Below are 15,905 nucleotides of genomic sequence, written 5' to 3'. Positions count from 1 at the left end.
ATGGATGAGTACAATCAATATTGTGAAAATGACCATACTGCCAAAAGCAATCTACAAATTCAATGCAATTCCATCAAAATACCACCATCATTCTTCACAGAACTAGCGAAAACAATGCTAAAATTAACATGGAACCAAAAAAGAGCCTGTATGGCCAAAGCAAGACTAGGCAAAAAGAACAAATCTGGAGGCATCACATTACCTTATTTCAAACTATACTATAAGGCCATAGTCACCAAAACAGCATGGTACTGGTATAAAAATAGGTACATAGACTAATATAACAGAATAGAGAACCCAGAAACAAAGCCAAATACTTAGAGCCAACTGATCTTCGACAAAGCAAACAAAAACATCAAGTAGGGAAAGGACACCCTATTCAACAAATGGTGGTGGGATAATTGGCAAGCCACATGTAGAACAATGAAACTGGATCCTCATCTCTCATCTTATAAAAAATCAACTAGAGATGGATCAAGAACTTAAATCTAAGACTTGAAACTATAAAAATTCTAGAAGATAACATCAGAAAAACCATTCTAGGTATTGGCTTAGGCAAGGATTTCATGATAAGAAACCAAAAGCAAATGCAATGAAAACAAAGATAAATTGCTGGGACTTAATTAAACTAAAGAGCTTTTGCATGGCAAAAGGAACAGTCAGCAGAGTAAACAGACAACTCACAGAGTGGGAGAAAATCTTCATAATCCATACATCTGATAAAGGACTAATATCCACAGCTTACAACAAACTCAAACAAATAAACAAGAAAAGAAAACACAAAAAAACCCATCAAAAAGTGGGCCAAGGACATGAATAGACAATACTCAAAAGAAGATATACAAATGGCCAACAAACATGAAGAAAAGCTCAACATCACTGATCATCAGGGAAATACAAATAAAAACCACAATGGAATATCACCATACTCCTGCAAGAATAGCCATAATCAAAAAATTTAAAAAAAAAAATAGATGTTGGTATAGATGCAGTGAAAAGGAAACCCTTCTACACTGCTGGTAGGAATGTAAACTAGTACAACCACTATGGAAAACAGTGTGGAGATTCCTTAAAGAACCAAAAGTAGAACTACCATTTGATCCAGCAATCCCACTACTGGGTATCCACCCAGAGAAAAGAAGTCATTATACAAAAAAGATACTTGTACCCACACATTTATAGCAGCACAATTTGTGATTGCAAAAATGTGGAACCAACCCAAATGCCCATCAATCAATGAGTAGACAAGGAAACTGTGGTATATATCTATATATGTGATGGAATACTACTCAGCCATAAAAAGGAATGAATTAATGGCATTTCCAGCAACCTGTATGGGATTGGAGATTATTATTGTTAGTGAAGTAACTCAGGAATGTAAAACCAAACATCGTATGTTCTCACTCATAAGTGGCAGCTAAGATAGGAGGATGCAAAGAATGACACAATGGAATTTGGGGACTCAGGGGGAAAGGGTAGGAAGGAAGTGAGGGATAAAATTCTACAGGTTGGGTTCAGTGTATACTGCTCAGGTGATAGGTGCACCAAAATCTCACAAAATACCACTAAAGAACTTACTCATGTAACCAAATACCACCTGTTCCCCAAAAACGTGGAAATTTAAAAAAAAGTAAATAACTAGTATTGTACAAATACAAAAGAAATGAAAAGGAAAATAAAATAAAATAACAAAAATGAAAGAAATTCCTTTACCCATGTCACCCTAGAAAGAAAGTAAGAAACCAAAAATCATGTGGAATAAAAAGAATGAAAAGACCTCAGGTCACTTTCTGCAGCTACATTTCCAGATACACTCTGTTTCAAATCTTCTATTTTATTACACGTAGGTATTTTATCTTGGTACCAGCAATCTTTCTTCTAAGAATCTATCCCAAAAACACAATGAAAAAAGACCAAATGGCATAAACACAAGGCCATTACTGGCAGAACCAATCATAACAGCAGGAGACTAGAACTAAAACAAATGTCCACCAATAAGGGATTTATTGAATAATCTAAGGTACATCTATATCCTAGAATACTATGCAGCAATAAAAAGCAAGGACTCCTTCTCTATACTGCTATGTATTGATCTCTAGAATATATTCTTAAGTGGAAAAAATGAGGTGCAGAAATATGTTTGAGCTGTTGCTGTTTATTATGGGAGACATTAGCCACACATGGCTATTTAAATTTAGGTTGATTAAATTTAGATGAAATTAATAATTCAGTTCTTCAATCACAATCACCACATTTTGAGTGTTCAACAACCACAGGAACCTAGTGGCTACTGTGGTGAACAGTGTAGACATAGACTCTTTTTATCTCTGCGGAAATCGTATTGGACTCCACTGAAGTAGAGTAGCCTACTTTTAAGCCATAAAATAGGAGAAAATAATGTATTTGCTTATAATTTTAAAATTAGAAGGGCAAAACAAACATTGATAAAAATGATTATGCATAAAGGGATAGAAGAGCAGCCCAGGATTAAAGACAATCATGTGTATTATCTCAAAATATAACACATATTTAATGGTTTCAAGCACTGAAAAGGATAAGTAATAATGACCAACCCAATAGTAATGGGCAACTCTAGTACCAAGAATGAGACCTCTAAAACATTTCCCACTAAAAAGAACCAGACTCCCTTGGAAAAATGTCTGACTCCAGGTCTGGGGTAGGAATGGTACAAGAGGAGTCTAGACCAAACTAACATACTCAAAACCACGTCAAGAATAAGCTGAGCTAAAGGAGCTTCCATTCACAAAGATAGAAAAATCTGAACATCAATAAAAATACTGCAATAGGTTAAAACACATCAAATACAGAAACATATGGAGTTTATGAAAACACTTTAAAATAATAATAGAACAGAACAAAACAAAACAAAAGCAACTCATTGCTCCCCTTTGAAGAATCCTAGGAGAACAACCCATTATTTTGAAAAGTAGAAATACAACAAAAGAATTAAACATTCATCTTATTTTCCTATGCATACCATACTAACCTATAGTTGATGAGGGGATGTTTCTTTTATAGAATAATTCAAGCTAATAAATGCCAAAAATAGAATTAGAACATCACCCTGCTACAACTTTTAATGAAATGTGGATTTATACAACAATCTTTAGAGGCTGCAAAATATTTGAGGTATAATGCAGATGGGAATTTTTATGATCAGTAAATCTAACAACTTTTGAACCTAGTGATCAAAGGAGAGACAACTAGATACAATGAGCCTCCTCCTGGTATAATGCTATAGGAATAAACACCACCACATATTAGGTACTTCTGCCAAGAAATCTGAATTGGATCAAGACTCTAAATCTAATACAAATTTAAAGGAAAAGAAGTTGCCAGTGGAATATAATAAACAACACAATAAGGATGTAAGTCAGCAAAATCCACAAAGCAAACTCCACAGGGCAAAATATCTTAAGCAAATAAATTGGAATGTGTGATGGTTATGTGTCAACTTGACTGAGCAACAAAGGGCCCAGATGTTTTGTCAAACATTATTCTGGGCTGGGCACGGTGGCTCATGCCTGTAATCCCAGCACTTTGAAAGGCCGAGGTAGGCAGATCACTTAAGGCCAGGAGTTCAAGACCAGCCGGGCCAACAGCAAAACCCTGTCTCTACTAAAAACACAAAAATTATCCAGGTGTGGTGGCACACGCCTGTAATCCCAGCTACTGAGGTGGCTGAGGCAGGAGAATTGCTTGAACCTGGGAGGTGGAGGTTGCAGTGAGCTGAGATGGTGCCACTGCACTCCAGCCTGGGCAACAGAGTGAGATCTTGTCTTAAAAAAAAAAAAGTTATTCTTGGTGTGTCTTTGATGGTATCTCTGGATGAGATTAACATTCAGATGGGCGAACTGAGTAAAGCAGTTTGCCTTCTCTAATGTGCATGGGCCTCGTCCAATCAATTGAAGATCTGAACAGAACAAAAAGGCTGACCAGGAGGAATTTCTCTGCCTCATTTCCTGAACTGAAACACTGGTCTTTTCCTGTCTTTGGACACGAATTCAAATCACCTTTTCTTGTGTTTCTAGCCAGTAGCCTTTTGGCCTGGAATTTACAACATTAACTCTCCTGATTCTCAGACCTTCAGTTTTGAATAGGAACTATACCATAGGCTCTCCTGGAAATCAAGTTTGCCTACTGCAGATGTTGACAAACCTCAGCCTTCATAATTACATGAGCCAATTACTTATAATAAATCTTTATCACTATGGCTCAACTTATAATTTTTCAACATTATGGTGGTAGAAAAGTGATATGTATCCAGTAGAAACTGTGCTTGAGTACTCATACAACTGTTTTTCACTTTCTGTATAGTATTCAATAAATTACACAAGATATTCAATATTTTATTATAAAATAGACTTTGTATGAATGATTTGCCCAGGTGCAGGCTAATGTAAGGGTTCTGAATGTGTTTAAGGCAAATTAGGTTAAGCTGTGATGTTCAGTAGGTTAGGTGTATTAAGTGCATTTTTGACTTATGATATTTTCAACTTAGGATAGGTTTATTGGAATGTAACTCCGTAATAAGGACCCTCTGTGTGTATATGTGTGTGTGTGTACATATGTGTGTGTGTTTGTGTGTGTGTATACACATACAGGCATATCTCATTTTACTGTACTTTGCTTTATTGCACTTCACAGATATTTCATGTTTTTTTACAAACAGAAGTTTTGTGGCAACCTTGCATCAAGTGTGTCTATTAGCACCATTTTTCCAATAGCATGTGTTCACTTTGTGTCTCTGTCATATTTTGGTAATACTCACAATATTTCAAACTTTTTCATTATGATTGTAATAGCTGTTGTGGTGATCTTTGAACAGTGGTCCTTGATGTTACTGTTGTAATTGCTTTGGGGCAGGCACTACAAACTACACCCATCTAAGATGACTAACTTAATTGATACATGTATGTGCTCTGACTGCTTCACTGACTGGCTGTTTCTTGGTCTCTCTCCCTGTCCTCAGGCCTCCCTATTCCCTGAGACACAACAATATTGCAATTAGGCTATTATATTAACCCTACAATGGCTTTGAATGTTCAGGTGAAAGGACGAGTCCCATGTCTATCACTTTAAATCAAAAACTAGCAATGATTACACTGAGTGAGCAAGGCATGTCAAAAGTCGAGACAGGCCAAAAGCTAGGCCTCTTGCACCAAACAGCCAGGTTGTGAACACAAAGTAAATGTTTTTCAAGGAGATTAAAAGTTCTCCTCTAGTGAACACATGAATGAAAAGAATGCAGAACAGCCTTATTGCTGATAAGGAGAAAGTTTTAGTGACCTGGATAGAAGATCAAATCAGCCACAACATTCCCTTAAGCCAAAGCCTAATCCAGAGCAAGGCTCTAACTCTATTCAATTCTATGAAGGCTACATGAGGAAGCAGCAGAAGAAAAGTGTAGCCAGAAGAAAAGTTGGAGCTAGCAAAGGTTGGTTCTTGAGGTTTAAGGAAAGAACCCATCTCCACAACATGAAAGTGCAAGGTGAAGTAGCATGTGCTCATGTAGAAGCTACAGCAAATTATCCAGAGACAATTAGGTAAAATAATTGATGAGGGTTGCTATACTAAACAAAGTATTTTCAATGTAGAGATAACAGTTTTATAGTGGAAGAAGATGCCATGTACAACTTTCATAGCTAGAAAGTAGAAAACAATGCCTGGCTTCAAGGCTTCAAGGACAGACTGACCCTTTTTTTTAGGGGCTAATAAAGCTGGTGACTTAAAATTGAAGTCAATGTTCTGAATATCCTAGGGCCCTTAAAAATTATGCTAAATATACTCTGCTTGCGTTCTAGAAATAAAACAACAAGCCTAAATGACAGCACCCCTGTTTACAGCATGGTTTACTGAATACTTTAAGCCCACTATTGAGGCCTACTGCTCAGTGATTCCTCTGGTGGACCCAGGCAAAGTAAATGGAAAAATCTTCTAGAAAGAATTCATCATTTTACATGACTTTGTGAACATTGTGATTCAGAGGAAGAGGTCAAAATATCAACATTAAAAAGAATTTGGAAGAAGTTGATTCCAATCCTCATGGATGACTTTGAGGGGTTCAAGACCTCAGTGGAAGAATAACTGCAGATGTGATGGAAACAGCAAGAGATCTAGAATTAAAGTGGAGCCTGAAGATGTGATGGAATTGCTGCAATCTCATGATCAAACTTGAACAGATAAGGAGTTTTTTCTTCTGGATGAGTAAAGAAAGTGGTTGCTTGAGATGGAATCTACTTTTGGTGAATATGCAGTGAACATCATTCAAATGACAACAAAAGGTTTAGAATATTACATAAACTTGATAAAGCAGTGGCAGGGTTTGAGAAGATTGACTTTAATTTTGAAATAACTTCAACTCTGGTAAAATGCTATCAAATAGTATCACATGCTTATGGAAAAATCTTTTGTGAAAGGAAGAATCAATGGACGCAGCAAACTTCATCGTTGTCTTATCTTAAGAAATTATTAGAACTATGCCAACTTTCAGCAACCACCACTCTGATCTGTTAGCCATCAACGGCATCAAGGCCCTCCACCAACAAAAAGATAATGATTCACTGAAGGCTCAGATGATTGTTAGCAGTTTTTAGCAATAAAGTATTTTTAAATTAAGGTAAGTACACTATTTTTATAGATATAATGCTATTGCATATTTAATAGACTACAGTAGTATAAACGTAACTTTTATATGCAGTGGGAAACCATAAAATTCATGTGACTTGCTTAATATGGTATTTGCTTTATTGCAGTGGTCTACAACTGAACCTGTAATATCTCTGTGTGTGTGTGTATATATAAATATATACACATATATACATACATATATACGTGTGTGTGTGTGTATGTATACATACATATATACACACACATATACATGTATATATACACATATATATATGAGTGGTTCTGTTTTGTTGGAGAACTCTGACTAAGGTAGAAGGTTGAAAAAAAGGACTGACCTTCTTTGAATTAAAAGGGACTTAACACTTTGGAGAAATTACAATTAAAAGCAGGAGGAGAACCTCACCAGAACAACAAAAGTGGAAAAGATGGAAAATATCAAGTGTTGGTGAGGATATGGATTAAGTGAAACTCTCACACACTGCTGGTGGGAATATAGATTGAAAAAAAAGACGCTGTAAAACTGCTTGGTGGTATCTATGGAGCCACACACAGACATACCCTATGACTCAGGAGTGCTATTTTTTGGTATACGCCCAAGAGAGATGAAAATATATGTCCATCTATTTGATACAAACAAAAATGTTCATATAATCATTACTCATGATAAGTCAAAAACTGGAAAATACCCAAGTTTTTATAACAGGTAACTATATTGTGAAATATCCAAACAATATAATACTTTACAGCAACGAGAATGAATAATCTACAACTACAACAGCAATACACGTTAATCTCACACACATTATGTTGACTGAAGGGAGCCAGACACAAGAGAGTGCATGCTGTATGATTCCAGTAATATTTCTTCTAACCTCCTGATAAAGTTTGAGGAAGGAGAATATCAACAACCCATTTCTTTTTCTTTTAAGTTACTTAGTGTCCTCTTATGTTATGTAGCGTAACCTCAGAGAAGCAAAGCAAGTTTCTTCTAAGCCCTTTAGAAGTGAACAACTGCATATAAGATCAAAGGCTAATACTATGTCTGGTGGACAGACCACTGTGTGTGAGTGATTCAGACAAGAATCATACATGGATGCTCTTAGTCTGCACAAAATCCCACAGTGGTCAATGAGTCACCATGGTAACCATGCTGGCCAAGGAAAGGTGGAAAAAAAGCAAAGAATAATCACTCTGATCTGGTTCATAAAATGTGCAAAGAATTGAAAGAGACTGACATGACCACATTAACACTCCTTAAGTGTTCCTAACAATAGATACTCATCACAACTTCAGTGATATAAACATATATATATGTGCCTGTACATACACTGATATATCCACATGCTCTCTCCCTCTCTCTCACCACCAAAGAACTCATGATTCATCAGGTGAGGAAGAAAAACACAATTCAACTGATTCAATTCTAACCACAAATACAAAATTGGAAGTACTATAACTATTCTTTTATAGATTGATCCTTCTAGAGTTGACCTGTAGATTATCTCTAGGCCTTTTCTTCCCTTCTTGAGTTGGATGACTCAGTTTTGTTATGATGGCTGTTCTCCCCAAAATGATCTATGCTTTCAATGGAATCCCAGTCAAAATACTAGCATAAATTGTTTTCTAGAAATTAACAAGCTGATATTAAAATTCATGTGGAATTCCCTCAATTTTTGTTTTTCTGATTTAAAGTCTTTAAAAAAATGTAAAATGAGGCTAAAGCTGATAGACTGCAAGGAGAAATATTAATACATGAATCAAACTGCTAGAAACACCTTCTAACCAACTGCATAGTTCAACCCCCAACTGGGAGATACATGGGAATGACTTATACAGTCAGAAAAAAATTTGTATTTATTACAAGTGCATATTAAGATCAAGTTCTTTCTTCAGTGTGGGTAATTCATTGCTTTCAAAGCAGGCATCACTTAGATGGGTATCAAGGTCTACTTCAAAGCATGCAGCTGCTGATGAAAGGAAATTCCTCCTGCTAACCGTCTTCCCCAGTGATGACATGAAAGTAGCTTCTTTACTTTTAGGCTATTTTGTGAACCTCACAGGAGCTATTCCACCACATGCTTTTGTTCAGATCTATGAACTCACCATAAGCAGGTGTCATGTCCCACCAGGGATGTAAGTGCTGGTGGTCTCCTAGGATTGTTGCCCTCTAAGTCAGGCGTAGAAGCTTTGGCAGCCATCATGACCCAAATCCTCAGAATCTGCCTCTTTCAGACACCTGATAGGAGCTCAGACATCCACATGAAGAGCTGTAAAAGGAGAGAAAGAATCCAGCAATCACTGTGCTTTCTTAGAGTAACTATGTGCCTGGCACCATGCTAGGCACTGGGTTAGTGAACAATGACACTTATACAATTGGGCAGTGATCATAACAATTAGAAGGGTCATCAGTGGGTTTCTCACTAGGACCTTTTTCTTCTCCTTTCCTCATCTATCTTCTAACAACAAAATTGAAAAAGAATGAGAAGTGACCTCAACTCAACACAGGCATTCCTGATTCTGCAATAACCACAGGGCTATGGGCTTGCATTTGTGTTATTACAATCCTGGTTGCAGCAATCCTGTATATGAGCATTCTTTTTTTTTTTTGAGACAGAGTCTTGCTTTGTTGCTCAGGCTGGAGTGCAGTGGCGCGATCTCAGCTCACTGCAAGCTCCGCCTCCTGGATTCACACCATTCTCCTGCCTCAGCCTCCTGAGTGGCTGGGACTACAGGCACCCACCACCACGCCTGGCTATTTTTTTTCTATTTTTAGCAGAGACGGGGTTTCACTGTGTTAGCCAGGATGGTCTTGATCTCCTGACCTTGTGATCCTCCCGCCTCGGCCTCCCAAAGTGCTGGGATTACAGGCGTGAGCCACCGTGCCTGGCCATATGTGAGCATTCTTATCCCCATTTTACAGAGGGGGAAGCTGAGGTCAAAGAGAGTCATTATCAGTCTCATCCTCCCACGTCTGGCCTTTACGTGGAAAGTAGCTACAGGACACCCTGGAGCAATACGCAACACTCACTGGTGTGAGAAACAGCCCTATATCTCTCTCATTGATCCCAGGGCAGTTCAGCCCCCACCATGGGGCACCCACACCCTCAGCTGAGTCCCAGACACCTGAAGGTAGGACCTTGCTCTCATAGCCATATTCTTCTAGGTCTTCTGCTCTATTAAAAGATGCAGAAGCCCCATAATAACTTCAGGTTTCCATGGCAACTGTGATGCGTTGACTTGTCCTCTATATCTCACAAGCCTTTGCATAGTTCCTTTGCCTATAGCTGAAAGCAAAATACCTTCACACTTTAGACCACCACCTGCAAAAACATACTCACTAGAGGAACTAGGCTGGGACCCAGGCAATAGGGGGAACTCTGCCCAGTTTGGTAGAAGAAAGCAGGTCCCTGTGGTCAAAAATTTATTTGTTTAAAAGTGACAGTAGAGGAGTATCACCAGTATTCAGAGACCCAGGAGGTACCCCAGCGCTCTTGGTGATGAACTAGCCCTCTGAGAGTGAACTTGCAAAACTCACACATCATGCTAAGTGGTTAGTCATCTGTGGCGGAAAACTAGAGACTATCTATAATCATATTTATGATTAAAATGATCTAAAATACCATAAAATGTCATTTAAGGAATCTCAAATTTATTTCATGGAAGCAGGCCTATAATAATATAATCATTTAGTAGGCAGACATCTAGTCAATTCAATAATACAGTGGGTTACCCTGGAAAATTTTTATCTTACATTTTTGATACTTTTTCCATGTGGAGAGACATCCATAAAAAAAAAAAAAAAAAAAAAAAAAAACACGTAGCCTCTCTACACACTCACTCACTCCTTCTTTATCACAGGAATGACTTAACTGATTGGTAAATCTAAATCTGAAAGGAGAAATGGGTTGTTCAACCCAGGTCCTCTCCCATCAAAACTCTAAATAGTAAGCTGCCCTTCTGGGCAATCATTCTGCTCTGTCCTCAGGGATGGGTCTTACAACATGCCTACAGCTCTACTCCCCTTTCTGTGCCTCACTGGCTCCTCAACTCTTTCTACGGTCTTGCTTTACAATGCTTTCGTGTTTAAGAAGCCCCCAAAATACCTTCCTGCTCTTAGTCTGAACTCTAAACCAACTTAAAAAAAATCACAAAAAACTAATAAGCATAATACATTTACCTTATTCCTCATAAAAGTGATATTGGAGAATATGACTTAGATTTACTGTCACATGGGCTTTCTTTTTTTTTTTTTTTTTTGAGACGGAGTCTCGCTCTGTCGCCCAGGCTGGAGTGCAGTGGCCGGTTCTCAGCTCACTGCAAGCTCCGCCTCCCGGGGTTTACGCCATTCTCCTGCCTCAGCCTCCCGAGTAGCTGGGACTACATTAGCTGGGACTACAGGCGCCCGCCACCTCGCCCGGCTAGTTTTTTTTTTTTTGTATTTTTTAGTAGAGACGGGGTTTCACCGTGTTAGCCAGGATGGTCTGGATCTCCTGACCTTGTGATCCTCCCGTCTCGGCCTCCCAAAGTGCTGGGATTACAGGCTTGAGCCACCGCGCCCGGCCTGTCACATGGGCTTTCTATGAATGAACCCTATAACTGGACAGATTAGTCCATCTAGCAGTGCTGCATTGGGACAGTCACAAAGGTCAAGGAGTGCAATGAACAGTTAACCGCATGCTGTCTCCTGAAGGAGCCCTGACTATGTGAACCCAAGGAAAGTGATCTCCTTGCCAAGGGCTATCCCTATAGCAGGAGAAAGTATCTCAGGACATCTTCTTTGAAAAACAGTTCACAAGTGATAGATATCCCTTGTCTCAATAGCATATTCATCAAGCAACCTGCTGAAGATATGATTTTCCATATGGCTTGGGAGTAGCATGTAGTAACAGCCTCTGAATTCCTTAAAATGAGTAATTGCAGTGGAAGCTCCTTTTATGGAGGGGGTTTTGAATTAGGTTCTAAATTCCAAGAGCGGGTTGAAAATCATATATTGTGAAATTTTCCCTTGAAAAATCACTTCAAGAAGGAATTGAGGAAATGTTCATAATTCAATACCCACACATAAACTCATATGCAGATTATGGCAAAATTTATAACAAAGTCCTACCAAGGCTTTAAGGCTAACAGAATCTCTACAAATTCTAGTATAATAGATTAGAGAAAAAGAGGGAAAGTTCACCAAATCCACATGTTTTGGATATTCATTTCTACTTAACAAAATGTCCCAAACAATAGCCATTTATTATCTCTCAGGATTTTGTGTGTTCACTAGGCTCCGCTGGATGATTTCTGCTCAATGTGGTATCTATCACCAGGGACTGCAATCATCTGAATACAGACAAATGCATCCCGGGACTTCCAAAAAAGCTCACTGACATGGATGACCGATGCTGGCATCTGTTGGCAGCTCAGCAGGGGCTACTGTGTAGAGCACCTTGGTTCAATACAGAGTCTTCCATGGGAAGCATAGAAAGATGAAACACAGTACATCTAGGTAAATCTGAATGTTTTAATGTATATAATTTTGTTTATCTGAAGTTCAAATTCAATTAGTCATACTGTTTCGTTTTGTTTTAAATCTGGAAAGTCTAAGGGGTGACCCTATGAATCCGTAAGTTTAATGACCATCTGACATGATTCTTCCAATGGAAAGGTCTGGCGAAAACAAGCAGATCAGATTGTCAAAAAAAAAAAAAAAAAAAAAAAAAAGACAAAAGCTGGTAACACCTGGTGTTTGTGGAATAAAGGGGCAATGAACACTTGGATACATGTTGGTGCCAAATTGGTGTACATATTTTTTGAGGCCCACATTATTACAACTTCATAACTTGAATGGCCTTTAATACAGAAGTCCTATTTCACCAACAAAAGAGTTTCAAGTGAGGGTTTAGAAAGGGATCCCAAAGTGATTCTGACCTGCAATTTGGTTAAGGAAGCTTGGGTGAGGGGGCAGGTTAGGAGTCATATGAACTTTTGCCCCAAAGAGGAAAGATAGCTAATATTTACGAAGCCGATTTTTAGCCAAGCCTAGTGCTACATTCTTCACGTTAGTAGTTGGAATTAACCCACACAACAGCCCTGCTAGTGACGTATTGCTATTCTCTCTCCACAGATGGATGTGACTACAAAGCACATATTCCTTACCAGAGAAGGATGGCAAAGACATTGCTCACCAGGCCTACTGCTAGAGACAGGAATAGAATCTGTCAATGTGGGCACCCTGGGGTGCTGGTGGCATTTCCAGAAAGGATCCAAGTTTGGTGACCCTTCCCCTTGCTTCAGGAATGGTTTGTGCCAGAGCTAGAAGCAGAAGCTTCACACATGAAGCCAGTATTTCTTCCATCTTTTATGAAAACTTAAGGAAAGGATTGGGCTGCTTATTATCTTCTGGGAAAGGGAGGACCTCTGAGGACACAGAGAAGGGAGAGGAAGAGAGATTTCTCCCAAACAGGAATGACATCACAGGTCTACAGGTCGCTCTAGGAGCAGGAACCTGAGAACTGCTCCATATCAAAGCTTGGAGTGGCTCCTGGATGGTCCACCTAGAGAGGGTATCCAGCATGGGGCAGATTTTTCTATTTGGATCAAAGGATAGATAACAGTGGTGGCATTTTTTTTCTATTTCTTATATGCTTGATGCTCTGGCATCTGAGGCCTTGCTAACTGGGGAGGGACTGCTCCTTCCAGAGTTAGCTAATTCCCAGTCCTAACAAAAAACTCACCTAAGGAGCACACATTTTATATTCAAACTAACTAATCCAGAGCAACTACACATACACACTCACACCTCCTCTACTGGGCTCTTACATTCCTGGCCAATAGTACCCTCCCCTAATCATACCAGAGCCTGATTCTGTCAGAGGCATTTGAACCAGAGAAACTCTATTTTGAATAGGGGCTAAGTAAAATAAGACTGAGACCTACTAGGCTGTATTCCCAGAAGGTCAAGGCATTCTTAGTCACAGGATGAGATAGGAGGTCATAAAGACCTTGCTGATAAAACAGGTTGCAGTAAAAAAGCCAGCTAAAACCCAACAAAACCAAAATGGCTATGAAAGTGACCTCTGGTCGTCCACACTGCTCATTATGTGCTAGTTATAATGCATTAGCATGCTAAAAGACACTCCCACCAGCACCATGCCAGTTTACAAATGCTATGACAACATTAGGAAGTTATCCTATATGGTCTGAAATGAGGAGAAACCTTCAGTTCTGGGAACTGCCCACACCTTTCTGGAAAACTCATGAATAATCCACCCCAGTGTTTAGCATATAATCAAGAAATACCCATAAAAATGGGCAACCAGCAGCCCTCGGGGCTGCTCTGCCTATGGAGTAGCCACTGTTTTATTTTTTTACTTTCTTAATAAACTTGCTTTCACTTTACTCTATGGACTTGCCCCAAATTCTTTCCTGAGTGAGATCCAAGAACCTTCTCTTGGGGTCTGGATCAGGACCTCTTTCCGGTAACAATTCCAGACAACTTAGGACAGCCCCTGCACCACAGAACCTGCTGAAATTATTCCAAGTAGTCAGTCCTAAGCCTAATTACCCTGCCTTGTCTGTCATTTACCACAGAAAACCACAATAAAGGCTTTTGCGGCGTTTACCTCCCGCCTAAATTGGTGGACTCTGAGTGGACTTATGTGGAATGGAGAGTGCCTCCTCTTGGAAATTTCGAGTAACAAACTATCTCCTTAATGGCAGTTGTATCCTGATCCCTTGGCCTCACTATTCTAAATAATAGTAAAACCTACATTGTAAAACAATGCCTCAGGAAGAGGGGACTTGAAGGCTCTGAGTCAGCTAGGAAAATGGGCAGCTTCCTGAGTCATGTGGACAGATGAGTGATGACTGCCAGAGCTCTTCCTGGTATATCAGGAGGCTAAATTCCCAAAAGTGTAACTGTTCCCTCAAAAAGCATGAAAATTTAACATTGCTGTACTGTCTGATTGAACTGTATAATCTTTTTTATTAATATGTATCCCAACCAACTATAAGAGAGCACCTGCTTTAGAGATCTGAACAAATGATAAGTTTCACAAGACTTTTTAAGTATTTGCTGATCTGATATCCTGGCATTATGTTAGATTCCTTTTCATTTTTTTCTATTACATTTTTAAATAAATGACATAGTTTACATTTATGCCTCAGAATATATCATAGAATAATTACTGAGTTTAGAAATAAACCCTGATGATTGATAGTGTGTGTTTACACTACATCCCATTTAAATGGAAAAGGTAGGCGTAAAGAGCTTCATACACTAATGGGGAAGAACAAACTGGTACAACCTCTTTGCAGAGACATTTGGAAACATCTATGAGAAAACAAAATGAGGCCCCCATCAGCTGCTACTCTCTTAATCACAGACTATAGAGAGAAGCATGTGTGTTGCACCAGAAAAGGTATACAAGCATGGTCACAACATGTCTAGTCATATCAAAACAATCCCAAGGTCATCTTATTAGAGAAATCTCAGAAACATTATCTTTAGAGAATGAAAAGCTGGATAACAGCACTAACTTAGCTAAAAGTATGGAAACAATTGTATGCCTTGTGCAATTCTCTCACAAGATGTCTGTGAGGAAGGCATCATTATTTCTAGTTTACAGATGACCAACTCAGACTCACTGATGGAAAATCAATTTTGCAGAGGCATCTAGTAATGATCAGGAGTGGGGATGCAACTCTTAGTCTCCTCAAAGGACAACACCTGGTCTCCTTTTAGAGATGATGACTGTCTAGGACTTTAACACTTGTAGTTTTTTATGTTGCTAGGATTGTTCCCTTGTGTGTACTCACTCAACAACCTCTCTCTCTTGAAGAAGCTGATGGTGCAGATGAAATCCCACTGCAAGGTACTGTAGGTGGTAATGGTTTAGTATGAGGGTCAAGGGCTTGTGACTCCTACCTCCTCTTCATCTGCACTCTCTCTTCATTTGAGACTCAATGGGAAACTGCTTTTCCAGTATCAATCTAGAAGAACAAACAAAGCAGCAGAAAATGACAAGGAATTAAAGAAAATGGTTCAATTAGCTTCTTCAGTCTCCCTCAATCCTTCAGCAAAGTTCTCCTGCAACACAGAAATGGCCCTGGTGCTTCATTCATCATGTTCTATTTCTTCCTGCTCCATTTCCTGGTGGTCTTTGTGGCAGTTATGCTGTTTGGATTAGGTAACAGTCATCATTTCTCTGAGAGGGAAGGAAAAGGTGGGCCAGGACAAACATTTGTTGAAGTCCTACTAGGTGTCA

At 39.0% G+C, this 15,905-nt stretch overlaps 1 protein-coding gene across 1 annotated transcript in view; it reads right to left on the bottom strand.

Moving 5' to 3' along the window:
* Positions 1 to 15,905, bottom strand: part of LOC117077919 (ras-related protein Rab-40A-like) — a 214,764-nt gene that overhangs the window by 79,483 nt on the left and 119,376 nt on the right. The window contains exons 5-6 of the mRNA XM_033201477.1: positions 15,566 to 15,630; positions 8,755 to 8,918 (exon numbers count right to left, since the gene is read on the bottom strand). The gene's annotated coding sequence lies outside the window, so the exon portion shown is untranslated. The remainder of the gene's footprint in view (positions 1 to 8,754; positions 8,919 to 15,565; positions 15,631 to 15,905) is intronic.

Source organism: Trachypithecus francoisi, unplaced genomic scaffold, assembly GCF_009764315.1.
Source record: "Trachypithecus francoisi isolate TF-2019V2 unplaced genomic scaffold, Tfra_2.0 Lachesis_group6, whole genome shotgun sequence".
Lineage (NCBI taxonomy): Eukaryota > Metazoa > Chordata > Mammalia > Primates > Cercopithecidae > Trachypithecus > Trachypithecus francoisi.
The sequence above is the reverse complement of the archived record's forward strand: the minus strand, read 5'-3'. Positions and strand labels throughout refer to the sequence as shown.